Raw genomic sequence first — 13,013 nt, 5'->3', positions numbered from 1 at the left:
TGTTTGTGATTGCCTAATATTATTTTGCCCTCCGTTTTGTTTTCAGTTCTGTAAAAAAATTTTATTACTGAAAATGTGTTTCTGAAAACAACATATAGCTCAGACTTCTATTTTTAAATAGCAAAGTAAAAATATCTGTCTTTAAATAGGAAAACCTGGTCACATTCCATGTTACAATTGGTGTACTTGATTTTATTCTATCCATTTTAATTAGTGCTTATAGTGTAATTTGTTGTGCTCTTATTTCTTCTTCTCGTAAGTTCGATCAACTTTTCATTCTTTAATTGCCTTTGTCAATTTACAAGTTTTCTTATATATTTCTATTCTACCATTGGTATTTCCCATTCTTTACCCTTTTGATTAAACACACATTTATCTATCTATTGCATCAACCCTCTATTTTGAACTATTGAAAAGCTCTGGGCTTTAGTCAATTCATGGGTGACTGATGAGCCTCAGGAAGTGATATTATTTTCATTCCTACTAATAAGATTTTAGGGGCTTGAGCCACTAATGGAAAAAAGTGGATTCATAAAGAAGTTAGGATCAAGAAAACACAAAAGAGAGATAATGCCCCTTGCTGGGTAGTCACAGAGGGCTTACAAGGCAAGCCATAGAGGTCAAAAAATTAAGAGGCTTCTGCTACCAATGCAGTGAAGGATCAGCATGCAAGCATTTAGTCAGGTTCGACATGAACCCCCTCTCCAGGAAGTCTTCTGGGATCTGCCTTAGGAGACAGTACCTGGTTCCATGTGGCCAGGAGGTCAGAGGAATGCTGATAAGTATGGGATGGGAAATGGAGATTGGTCAATCCCTCTGTGGGTGGAGAGCCTAGAGAGATCACTAGTAAGAAGGACCAGAATTTTATACAATTCTATAAAATTTTATACAAATTTTATAGAATTACAGTTAAACCTGTTACTGTATCCTCATGCTCCCTAAGTTAAACGTGACTGCAATGAACTCACCAATAGAACCCTATAATGTATCAATATCCATAGAAATATTAATACATTGTTAAATGAGGGAATCTAGTTCTTAACTATTTAGGAGGCAGTGCTGTGTTTTCTTAAATCTCTGAGACCAGCTTTTCCAGGTTTCTGTGAACTTGGACTTCTGTTTCTCAGAACTCTTACTTTCCTCTAATGGACAAGATATAAGTGGGGTCTGAGAGGAGACTGCCACCCCATAGAGCCTCCCTGACTTATTTCCCCCCTGATTCTACTTCTCTTTCCTTTTCTCATTTTTCAATTGACCCTGGAAAGCCTACCTCATTGAGAATATTTAGATTTTATCACTTTGCTCAAACTTCTTCTCAAGATTCATCTATTCCAAGAATAATTTTATGACTTTCTTAGCTCATTTTATAATTTGGCTTTGTCTCCCTCCCCAGACCCCCAAATTAAAAGATGTACATACATACATCTTTCTCTCTCCACATCTATATCATAAACTCTTTAAGATCATAATATGTGTCTTTTGCTTGATTTGATCCTTCTTTGCTTTAGAACAGTTATATGCAAGCCTTAGATACTTAAGAAATGCTTGTTTAACTGATGTTTACACTGAAGTATAAAAATATGCAGATGTACAAATGGGATAAAGATTCTTTAAGACACCAGTAGAACAGCATTGAAAATTATTTTAGGAAAAGCTATTGAAATATCAGTGGATAATAAAAACTGTTTTTAGAAGTATAAAGAATCAGTGAAGCTAAATGATGCTATTGAAACTGATGAAAGAACCAAAACACAATAAAAATGGATGAAGGATGTGAACACATTCACAGAGAAAGGCAGAAATATTAAAACCTCTTAAACACATGAAGAGATACTCAATCTCTTTTATCATAAGAGAAATTAAATATTAAAACTGATAGGAATTTCTGATTCTGGCCAAGACTGAGTAAGAGAGACCAGCTTTAATCTTTTGCCTTAACAAAGTAGGAAACTAGACACAATCTGAGACAATAGTTTTCCGTCTTTGGACAACAAGCAGCCCAGGTCTGGGAACCCTGAGAAAAATGAAAAAAGCAAACAACAATAATGAAAGAAAGAGTAACAGAAAGAAAAATAAAGACCTGAATAATTGCACTAGCTTCTCGTGCCTGGAGAATTTCCAGGCTTCAGTGAAGACAGAGGAAACCCAACACAGTTAGCTTACAGTGAGGAGGAGGCAGACTGGAGTTCAGGGAGGACAAGGGCTAGTTATTGGGAGTACACTGGAGTGGAGGGATTGGCTCCGGGAAAATTCTCTAGGGGATGCAGAAGAATCCTCTGAGTCTTTCACTGATTGCTAATCTACAGATGAATGAGAGAAAACGACTTCAGGCTGTGTTAAAAACCACTGGAAATCAGTGGACAGACAGATTCCAGGATCTCACACAGGGCTGGTAATAGTTTGTGTTCACATGAGCCCAAGTGGAAAGACCTAATACATGGGCATTAAGTAGAATCCTAAGTAGCAGGGCAAAGTTGATCCTGGACTCAAGTCCACCTAGATCTATCTTAACCCAGTTTAAAAGCAAGCCTTGAAATGATCCAACTGATTTCAAATTACTGAATTGTACATAAAAACAAAATTCAACATTATTTTAAGGAATACTGGAAATCCAGCAACAAACAACGTATCATAATCCTCCCCAAAACTCTCAGACATACAAAAATGCAAAACTTATGATCCATAACCAGGAAAAAAATCAATTTGCACAAACACACAAATGATATTAAAAGGACTATTACAAATATGCTTCACATATTTAAGAAAACATGGCAATTACAAGGAGAGAAATAGAAGACATTAAAAAAATAAATAGTACTGGGGTAAGTTTTCAAATAAATAGAAATTCAGTGTCTGAAATGAAAAATGTGCTGGATGGGGTTAATAGCAAACTAGCATCTGTAGAATAAATCATTAGTAAACTTGAAGAGATAGCAACAGAATCTGTGAAGCACATAGAGGAAAAAAAAAAATACTAAAAAAATTCAGAGCAGCAGTGACCTATAGGAAACTATCAAGGGATCTAATATGCATTTAATTGGAGTCCAAAAAAAGGGAGTAGGGATAGAAAAATTATTGAAGAAACACTGATCAAAAATTTTCCAAACTTGATGAAAACCATAAATCTAAGAAGCTCAATGAATTGAGCAGATTAAACATAAAACTAGAACAAAGCACATCATAATCAAATTGTTGAAAACCACTGAAAAAGAAAAAAATCTTAAAAGCAGACAGGGAATATAGATACATTATATACAGAGAAATGAGGTTAAAAATGATAGGATAATTTTTATCAGATATTCTACAGCCGGAAGACAGAAGAGAGATATCTTTAAAGTACTAAAAGAAAATAAATCTTTCAACCTCTACTTTTTTAACCAGTCAAAATGAAAAGTAGACAAAGACAGAAATACAAAAGCTGAAAGAATTCATCATTAACAGATCTTGACTTCAAGAAATATTTTAAAAAGTTCATCAGGGAAGAGGGAAATTTGGGTCTATGCAAACGAATGAAGAACCCCAGGAACTGAAAGTATATAGATAATGTAACAGGTATAGTTTTACTTTTTAAATTTCTTTAAATGCTAATTATCTATTTAAAGCAAAACTAACAATGTATTGTGGAAGGTATAGCACATATGGTAGTAAAATCAAAGCACAACAAAAGTAGCACAAAGGACAGGAGAGAGGAAATACGAATATATTTAAAAGTAGACTGTGATAAGCTAAGGATGCAAATTGCAAGCCCTGAGGCAATCACTGAAAGAATGAAATGGAGATATGGCTAATGTCAATAGTTAATATAAACCGGGATAATTAAAAAAAAAACCCCTCAATTAACTTAAAAGACATTAAGAAAAGGGAAAAAAGGAACAAAGAGTAAATGGGACAAAAAGTTATAAGTAGAAATATGGTAGATTTAAACTCAACTAAGTTGTTAATCACATTAAATAGTCCAAATGCCTCAATTAAAATGCAGATTGTCAAACTGTATAAAAATGCAGAATCCAGTGATACTGTCTACAAGAAACCAATACAAAATGTAAAGACATAGCTTTAAGTAAAAAAAGGAAAAACTTATACCATGCAAACACATTAAATAAAAAACCTACAGTGGCCCTATTAGTATCAAACAGAATAGATTTTATAACAAGAAATAACAAAGAGGAACATTTCTTTATAAAGGTCATTTCATCAGAAGGACACAACAATTCTAAATGTGCATGCACCTTATAACAGCTTCAAAATATAGAAAACAAAAACTGATAGAACTTAAAGGAGAAATAAAGATAAACCTGCAATTTATAGGCAGAGATTCTACATTGCTCTTTCAGTTTTCAGTAATTGATAGAATGAGTAGACAGAAAATCAGAAATGATATAGACTACTCAAACAATATCAGCCAACTTTACCTAATTAACATTTATAGAACACTGCATCCAACAACAGCAAAATACAAATTCTTTTCAAATAAACACAGATAGAACACTTATCAAGATAGACCCCATATTCTGGATTGAAAAGCAAGTCTCGATAAATATAAAAGGATTAAAATCCTAAAATCTATTTTCTTTACGTAAGATTAAGATAGAAACTGGTAACAGAAAGATATCTGGAAAGTCTAAATATTTAAAAATTAGTCAACACATTTCTAAATAATTCATAGTTCAAATAAGAAGTCACAATGAAATTAGAAAATATTTTAAGTTGAGTGAAAGTAGAAACACAAAACAATCTGTAAGATGCAGTTTATAAGAAGAAAATTTATATCATTAAGTGCTTATTTAAAAAGCGGACAAAAGTCTTAAATCAATGATCCTAGTGTGTATCTTAAGAAACTAGAGGTTGGGCGCAGTGGCTCACGCCTGTAATCCCAGCACTTTAGGAGGCCGAGGCGGGTAGATCACGAGGTCAGGAGATCGAGACCATCCTGGCTAACACAGTGAAACCCCGTCTCTACTAAAAATACAAAAAATTAGCCAGGCGTGGTGGCGGGCGCCTGTAGTCCCAGCTACTCGGGAGGCTGAGGCAGGAGAATGGCGTGAACTCAGGAGGCAGAGTTTGCAGAGAGCCAAGATTGCGCTACTGCCCTCCAGCCTGGGTGACAGAGCGAGACTCCATCTCAAAAAAAAAAAAAAAAAAAAAGAAACTAGAGAAAGAACAGTAAATTAAACCTAACATAAGCAGAAGGAATAAAATGGTATAGACAAACCCACAATCAGTGTAATAGAAAACAACCAACCAAAAAAACAGTTAAACCAAAAGTTATATTTTTCAAAAAAGCAATAATATTGATAAACTTATAGTCAGATTGTTCAGAAAAAAAGTAAAACACAGTTTTAGGAATGGAATGAGTGAAATTACAACAGATTCTATAGACATTAAAAGGACAACAAAGAAACATGTTTAATGGCATCAAATTTTATGTAAAGATAAAAGGAACAAATCCCCTAAAAGATGCAAGCTAAGTGCACATAAGGAGAAATAGGTAACATAGTCCCAAATCTATTGAAGATATTGAATTCATGGTTAAAAGCTTTTCCAGAAAGAAAATGCTAGGTCCCAAAAGCTTCACTAGTAAATTAATCAAATAATTAATAAAAATAATAATATCATTTCTATACAATTTCTTATGGAAAACAAGTTAGGAAGGAATACTTCCCCAAAATGAGGTCAGAGTTATACCAATACCAACCAATAAAAGCCAAACCCACAAAAGACAAGGAAATTAAACCACTGATCAGTAATCTTCAAACATAGAAGCAATAATGTTTCAAAAAATTTTGGTGAATCACCTCTAGCAATAAAAAGAATAATACATCATGACCAGGTAGAGTTCATCACAGGAACATAAAGTTTTAACGTTTGAAAATCAATGCAATTCACCATATCAATAGACTATAAAAGAAAAAATGCATAATCATCTCAGTAGATCCACAAAAACAGGAAATATTCAATGTTCATTCATGGAAAAAAACTCTCAGCAAACTAAGGAGGGAACTTTCTCAATATAATAAAGGGTTTCCACAAAAACCCTACATTTTAAATCACAATTAATGAGGAAATACCAAAGCTTTCCCTTTCAGGTCGGAAGAGGGCAAAGGAACTCATCATTTTTTTTCAATATTGTACTGAAGCTATTAGCTAGGGCAATATGATCGAACAAAGACAAAGAAAGAGGGATAGAAATAATTAAAATTCTGTTTCCAGGTAACATGATTATGTATGCAGAAAAATAAATTTATCAAAGATTCAGGATATAAGGTCATATACAAAAATCCAATGTATTTCTATGCTGTCAACAAATATTTGGAAATGGAAATAGAAATAAAATTTATAAGGACATCTGAAATAATGTTTTAAAAACTTATTTTAAAACGTTATTTCTATTTTTTAATTAGGTTTTTAAAAATACTCAAGATTTGTACAGTGAAATGTCTAAAACATTGCCAAGAAAAATGAAAGCAGGCCTAAATAAATGAAGAGAAAGGTCATGTTTACAGATTAGAAGACTTAATATTAAAATGTCAGTTTTTCTCTGATCTATAATTTCATCATGATACCAATCAATATTTCAACCCTATTTATGAAATTGGCAAGTTGATTCTAAAATATATGTGGAAATAAACAGGACCCAGAATAACCAACATGATTTTGAAAAATAACAAAATTGTGAGACTTCCACAATCTGAGTTAAGACTAATTATAAAGTCACTAGTGCAGTACAATATTGACGTCAAGGTAGATATATAGATTAATGTAACACAATAGAAAGCTCAGAAATAGACACAGACATGTATTATATGATTATGTGATTTTTGACAACAGTTTCAAAGTAATTCAATTGGGTAACTATGGTCTTGTCAACAAATAGGCATCCATAAGTCCTTACCTCACATCATACTTAAAAATTAACTCAAAATGGATTATAGAATTATAAAAGTGAAACTGTTAAACTTTTAGAAGAAAGTATGTGAAGAAATCTTTGTGACCTTGGTTAGCAAAGATTTGCTAGATAGAAAACCAAAAACACAAACTATAAACTAATAAGTTGTTACGCTGGATTTCATTAAAATACAAAATTAGATTCTTTTGCTTTTCAAAAAGCTCTTTTATGAAAATTGACGGCAAGCCATAGTGTGGAAGAAAATATTTGTAAAATATAGTTCTAAAATAGACCTTAAATGGAAGATATAAGAACACTCAAACTCAATAATTAAAAAAACTAATAAATATTTGAATAGACACTCCACCAAAGAAGATATATAAATGGCAAATAAGCACATGAAAGGATGCTCAACATCATTAGTCTGAAGAAAAAGCAAATTAAAACCTCAATTACCATTACATACCCACTAAAGTGACTACGGCTGAAAACCGACAACACTTTGTATTGGCAAAGGTATGATGTAAATGCAACTCTCATATATTGCTGATGGGGATAAAAGAAAATGTCATAGCAATTTTGGAAAACAATTTGGAAGTTTCTCATAATGTTAAAAATACACATCATACAACTCAGCAATACCATTTATAGTGATTCATCCAAGAGAAATAAAATGTATTTTCTTTTTTTGAATTTTTTTTTTTTTTTTTTTTTTTTGAGACAAGGTCTTGCTCTGTCTCCCAGGCTGGAGTGCAGTGGCACTATCATGGCACATGGCAGCCTTGACCTCCTGGGCTCAAGCAGTCCCCCACCTCAGCCTCTCAAGTAGCTGGGATTACATGTGTGCACTACAAAGACCAGCTAATTTTTGTATTTTTTGTGGAGACAGGGTTTAGCCATGTTGCCCAAGCTGGTCTTGAACTCTTGGATTTAAGCAATCTGCCCATCTCAGCCTCCCAAAGTGTTAGGATTACAGGTGTGAGCCACTGCAACTGGCCTGCTTTCTTTTTTTCTTTTTTTTTTTTTAATTAAAAAATTTGTTTTTGAAAACGTATTTTCACATAAACACTTCTTGTAGAAAAACAATTTGTTGTATGGGCAGAGTGACACCACCTTGAAGCAATGATGACTTCTGCATACCAAGGTGTTTGGCAGCAAGGTCTTAAAACAATACCTGTAGGATAAATAACCTCTCATAAAGATGCTTAGCCAACCCTCCAGTAGTCATGAGTTTTGGCAAGAAAATCTGAGATGTGACCAGCTGCACATTTTGCCCTAAAAGCTTGCTATAGAAAAGATATTTTCCAAAGGGCAGGTGTGGGTATCCACTGTCTCACAGCCACCTGAGACATCATTTCTGCTTATAAGTCCCTATTAAATATGAATTTTCAAGAAACTGGATTTGTTAGCCTCTTTATTTGGCCTCTCAGTGTCCTCAGGCTTTGGGGGGCAGGTTTGCATAGACCTGTCCATGTGGAACGCTTATACTCAATTATTCCTGGTGGTTTTATTCATAATAGGCCCAAACTGAAAATAACCAATATGTCCATTAACTGGTAAGTGGATAAACAAAATTTAATTTATCCCTACAATGGAGTACTATGCTACAACAGAAAAGAGTGAAAGATTGGTACACACATCAGCACAGATGATGCTCAAACCATTTTGTTAATAGGAGGAGCCATACAGAAAAGAGTGCCTACTGTATGGTTCCTCATGAAGTACTATAAAAGGCAAAACCATGGTGGCTAAAAGCAAATTAGTGGTTGTCAGAGGTTTGGGATGGGGTTAGGGAATTTGCTGTAAAGGGGCATGAAGGATTTGGGGTGTGATGTTCTATACATATTCTATGTATGTTTGTGGTTGTGATTACATTAATACTGTTGTATATGTTTGTCAAAACTCAAAACATATGTAAAACAAATTTTATTACATAAATTATACCTCAACAAAGATGACTGTTAAAAACTACCCTTAATTTTTCACCTATTAAACTGACAAAACCCCAAAAGCTTGATACTGCACTGTGTTAGTCCTACTTTGGAGAAATGGGCAGTCTTGGACATCATCTTTGTGGGAGAAAAATAGTTCATTCTATTATAAATAGCTATTTGATAGTATCTGTCAAAATTACAAATTCATATACACTTAGACCCAGCAATTCTATTATTGGAGACTATCCTAGTCAATTGAAAAATGGGAGACTATATACATTCTACATTATGAGTTAGAATTCTAAAAACTGAATAACAGGTTTTAAAAAATGATGAAAATGAGAATTGATAAAGTATATATGATATCAATACAAATGCAGGAAAAAAATCTCTGAGAAGAAAATGTTTCTAAGAAAAGAAAGAACATGGATGCTAAAAAAGGATTTGGATGAAGTTAATTATGATACAAATTGATTGGATATTTAATTAATGTTCTTAAATCTTTCAGACATGCATGAAAAATGAACAAATGTCTGTAAAAGAAGTCATGAAAATCTTGATAACACAGTCATTGAAATGTATATTCAACTCAGTGTACAATTTAGTAGCTATAGATGACAGTATTAAGATAATTACCATCTTAAATAATTATAGAAAAGCTATTGCAACTATATCATTGTGACTACAGTATACATGAACAAGACTTCTTGTGTTTAGAGGGCTAAGAATTCTTGAAGAACACAAGACCCAAACTCATGAAGACCTTGATAAATATAAGCTGAAATATGGCAGAAGGTGCCTATATGATCCGGAAAGGCTTCTGGGAGGAGGTGGTCAGTGAGGTGAGCCAAGAAAGTGGGTAGGAGTAAAATGGGAAGGGTCATTTTTTCTAGGAGGGGGAGCATCATTTGGGTGGTGGGAAGGCTCAAGGACAAGGAGTGAAACAGTGCAGAAAGAGAAGGACTTCAGGTGGGAGATTAGGAAAATAAGAGTGTAAGAGGAGGTACCCTTCTGGAGAACCTGAACACTACACTGCCATGTCTGAACTTCTTACAGGCACAGGATGCCACTGGAATTTTTGAGCAGGGGTCAGCCATGACAGTGGAGTTTAAAATACAGCATATCTGGCTGCAGTGAGCAGGATGGGTTGCAGCACTGAGAGATTGCAGGCAGAGACTGACTAAGGAAGTGTTGGAATACATTAGGCGTGAAGTGATAATAACTAAGGTTCTGGTCAAGGGTGTGGCTATGAGATCAGAAAAGAAGGCTTGGATATAGAATAGATTACTTCACAAGAGCCAACAGGCTTGGTGACTAATCCCGTGTGTAGGAGAAAGAAAGGAAAGGGAAGAATCAAAGACAGCTTCTTGGTTTGAGACTGTCTTGTGGAGAGAATGCTGGTACCATTGACAGAGATAAAGAAGTCAGGAAGAGTTGCTGGTTTAGAGGAGGAAAACGGGGAGTGTGATTTTTAAAATATTATGTTGGAGTGGAACATTGGATATCAGTAATAATGTTCAGAAGGTAATTAGGGAGAGAGGTCAGACTTGGGTAATTTAAATATGGAAGTCAACAGAGGACTGAAGGATAAAGAGGAGAATTAACATAGTTTGGTTCAGGGGGAAACTGATGAAGGAGAGTATTACAAACAAGGAGCGGCCCCAGTAAGGACTAACAGAGTTAGGGAGGCCTAAGGGAATCAGGGCTGGAAGGTCCACGAGGGCGGGAGATTAATAGGTCAACAGTTCCAGTAAAGTGGGCAGTTGAGGATAGGTTTCTGGGGTGTGGGAGAAGAGGCTCTAACCCATTAGAGGTAGGTAGATCGTAATGACTATTTGCTTAAAGAGGTATCAAGAAAAACAGGGAGAAAAAATATAGCCAGAGTAGTACCAAATGGCCATGTTTTGGGACGTAAAAGCAAAGAAACTGGGAGAGAACTACATACATATATATGTGTGTATATTAAGTATCAGGATTCTTAATATAGACATCTATATCAATAATATTGAATGAATATTGACATTTTTATCGGTGGATATATTTAAAGGAAAACTAGTCTTCAAATAAAAATGAAGAAGCGTGTGTTTTTTGCCACTCAAGAATAGAGGTCCCGGTCTAGTACCCTATAGGATGAATCTGGCTCACAGATAAAATATTAAATACATTATGCAAAGCACAGCATTTAAAACTTTTTGACTAAATGCCATAGTCCCCATCACTCCCTATTGTCCCATAGCCAGCCTACATCACTAGTTTGTCACCAGCCAAGCTCAGAGGGCTTCTCCATGTGTAGCCCCTGCTGTAAGTCTTTCTAATGGTAAATCATAAAAAAAAGGAAAATGTGAAAATAACTCAATAATTGCAGGCAAAATATCCTGAGTTTGTCTGAGTATATTATACTTTTTTCTTAGCAAATTGGGTACAGTGAATGTTATTTGTAGTGTTGTTGTCTTCTGAATTATCTCAATGGGTATTGCTCCCCTCCCCAGGCCCTCTCTTGGAGGACTGATTGTGGTTTGAGTGCTCTCACCCTTGCATTTGCTCTGTGCTCCTGTTTGCTTGAGTGTTTCTTTTATCCAGTTCTGTTTAATTACCATGCAAAACCCTCTGTTGAGCTTTTAATTAGCAAGTTATCTCCGTCTGAAGACTGGAAACCCTGGGCTCTTTCAGCATATATTAGACAGCTAAAATATGAAATTAAAGAAAACAGAGTTTTAGCCAACAGAAACAACTGACTCATTTCCTTGTGAAAACACACAAGGTTTATGTTACTCTGGCAACGATATTCCAGAATAGCATCTCTCCCCTCCCCTTTCAGAGCTTTTATGTGTTTCTGTTACAGTCTGTGTTCCACAGTGACCTAATGTTGAACCAAGTCACTTAGTGATTCATGAGACACAAGAGAACTGTGCTTTCATTTAGATAGCTCGTCCTATGTCCTTTTGACCAAAGGAAGAAAAGTTTACTTTGTATGAAGAGAGGAACTGTAAAAGAGATATAAAGAACTCTTGACTGAGTGCTGTCTTAGGATGTAAGTGTGGTCCTGCTGTTACTTTAAAAACACCACAACTGGTTCCAGTGTGTTAGAATTCTAAGAGCCTATTTTTCTAGACAGCTGATTAAATCATAATGTGCAACCTGTATGTGTACCGCATAGGGAAATGAAAATTCAGAGACTCATTGCAGAAGACTCCAGATGTTTCTTGGGACTCACATCGTGGGAGGGAATTTCACAGTGCTTAGGGTCGAAATTTTAACCCAAACTACTACAACTCTCCAAAGCAAAAATGTGTAGAGCAAAAACGGTTGAACAACTCTCTCTTCTAGGTTTTAAATTCTCCGAGGTACTTAAAAGGAAGTGAGGAGAACCTTCAATTTATTAAGCTCTTGCTGCTGATATTGAAAAAGTACGTTCTGCATGGAATGATGGTTTCAGGATTTTAAGTATAGATACTCTCTGTGAACAGCTTTATACTTTCATTGAAAGGGCAGTAAATTTTGTAGCCATTAGAATGCAACCAACTAAAAATTATGGGTGTATGAAGAATTTTAGTTTCTCTCTCATACTTACCACCTGTCTGCAAAAGAGAATTTCAGGTTTGTTCAGTCATTGTTTTTTCTCTTTCAAAAAGTGCCTTTCCATTTCTCTTGACTTTGACGAGAAATAATAGAATAACAGGCAGAGAGAGTCACTGGAATAGTAGGAGGATGAGGGAGAATGATTTAGTGTCAATATATATTTTATTTCCCATCTATATATAATGTCAATTTGTATAATGAGGGGCTAGAAGAGGGAAAGTAAGTGGAGAAATAATAGAAAAAGTCATGTGGGTTGAAGGTAGAGGAGACTTTTTGGAGATTTGAGAAAAGGTTCGGGAACAGACATTATTTGTGATAGTGATGGGTGGAGGGGAGAGAAAAGAGGATTTTAAGAATTGCTGAAACTCATGTCTTCATCGTAGTGTTCTGTATATACAAGAAAAGGGCTTCATTTATTTTGAAATTAAATTTGTTTGCAGGGACTGTATACTTTTAGCCATAATACTGCTCTGAGACTGAACCATATGGATTATGATATTATAAACCACAAAAAGTATTAGTATTTGAAAATTGCTTGACAAAATTCTGAAATTATTCCTAATAGAAAAATAATCTCAAATTGGAGAATGTAGAGTGGAAATTCCTTTTTTTTT

The sequence above is a fragment of the Mandrillus leucophaeus genome, unplaced genomic scaffold (genome assembly GCF_000951045.1).
Source record: "Mandrillus leucophaeus isolate KB7577 unplaced genomic scaffold, Mleu.le_1.0 Scaffold110, whole genome shotgun sequence".
Classification (NCBI taxonomy): domain Eukaryota; kingdom Metazoa; phylum Chordata; class Mammalia; order Primates; family Cercopithecidae; genus Mandrillus; species Mandrillus leucophaeus.
The sequence above is the reverse complement of the archived record's forward strand: the minus strand, read 5'-3'. Positions refer to the sequence as shown.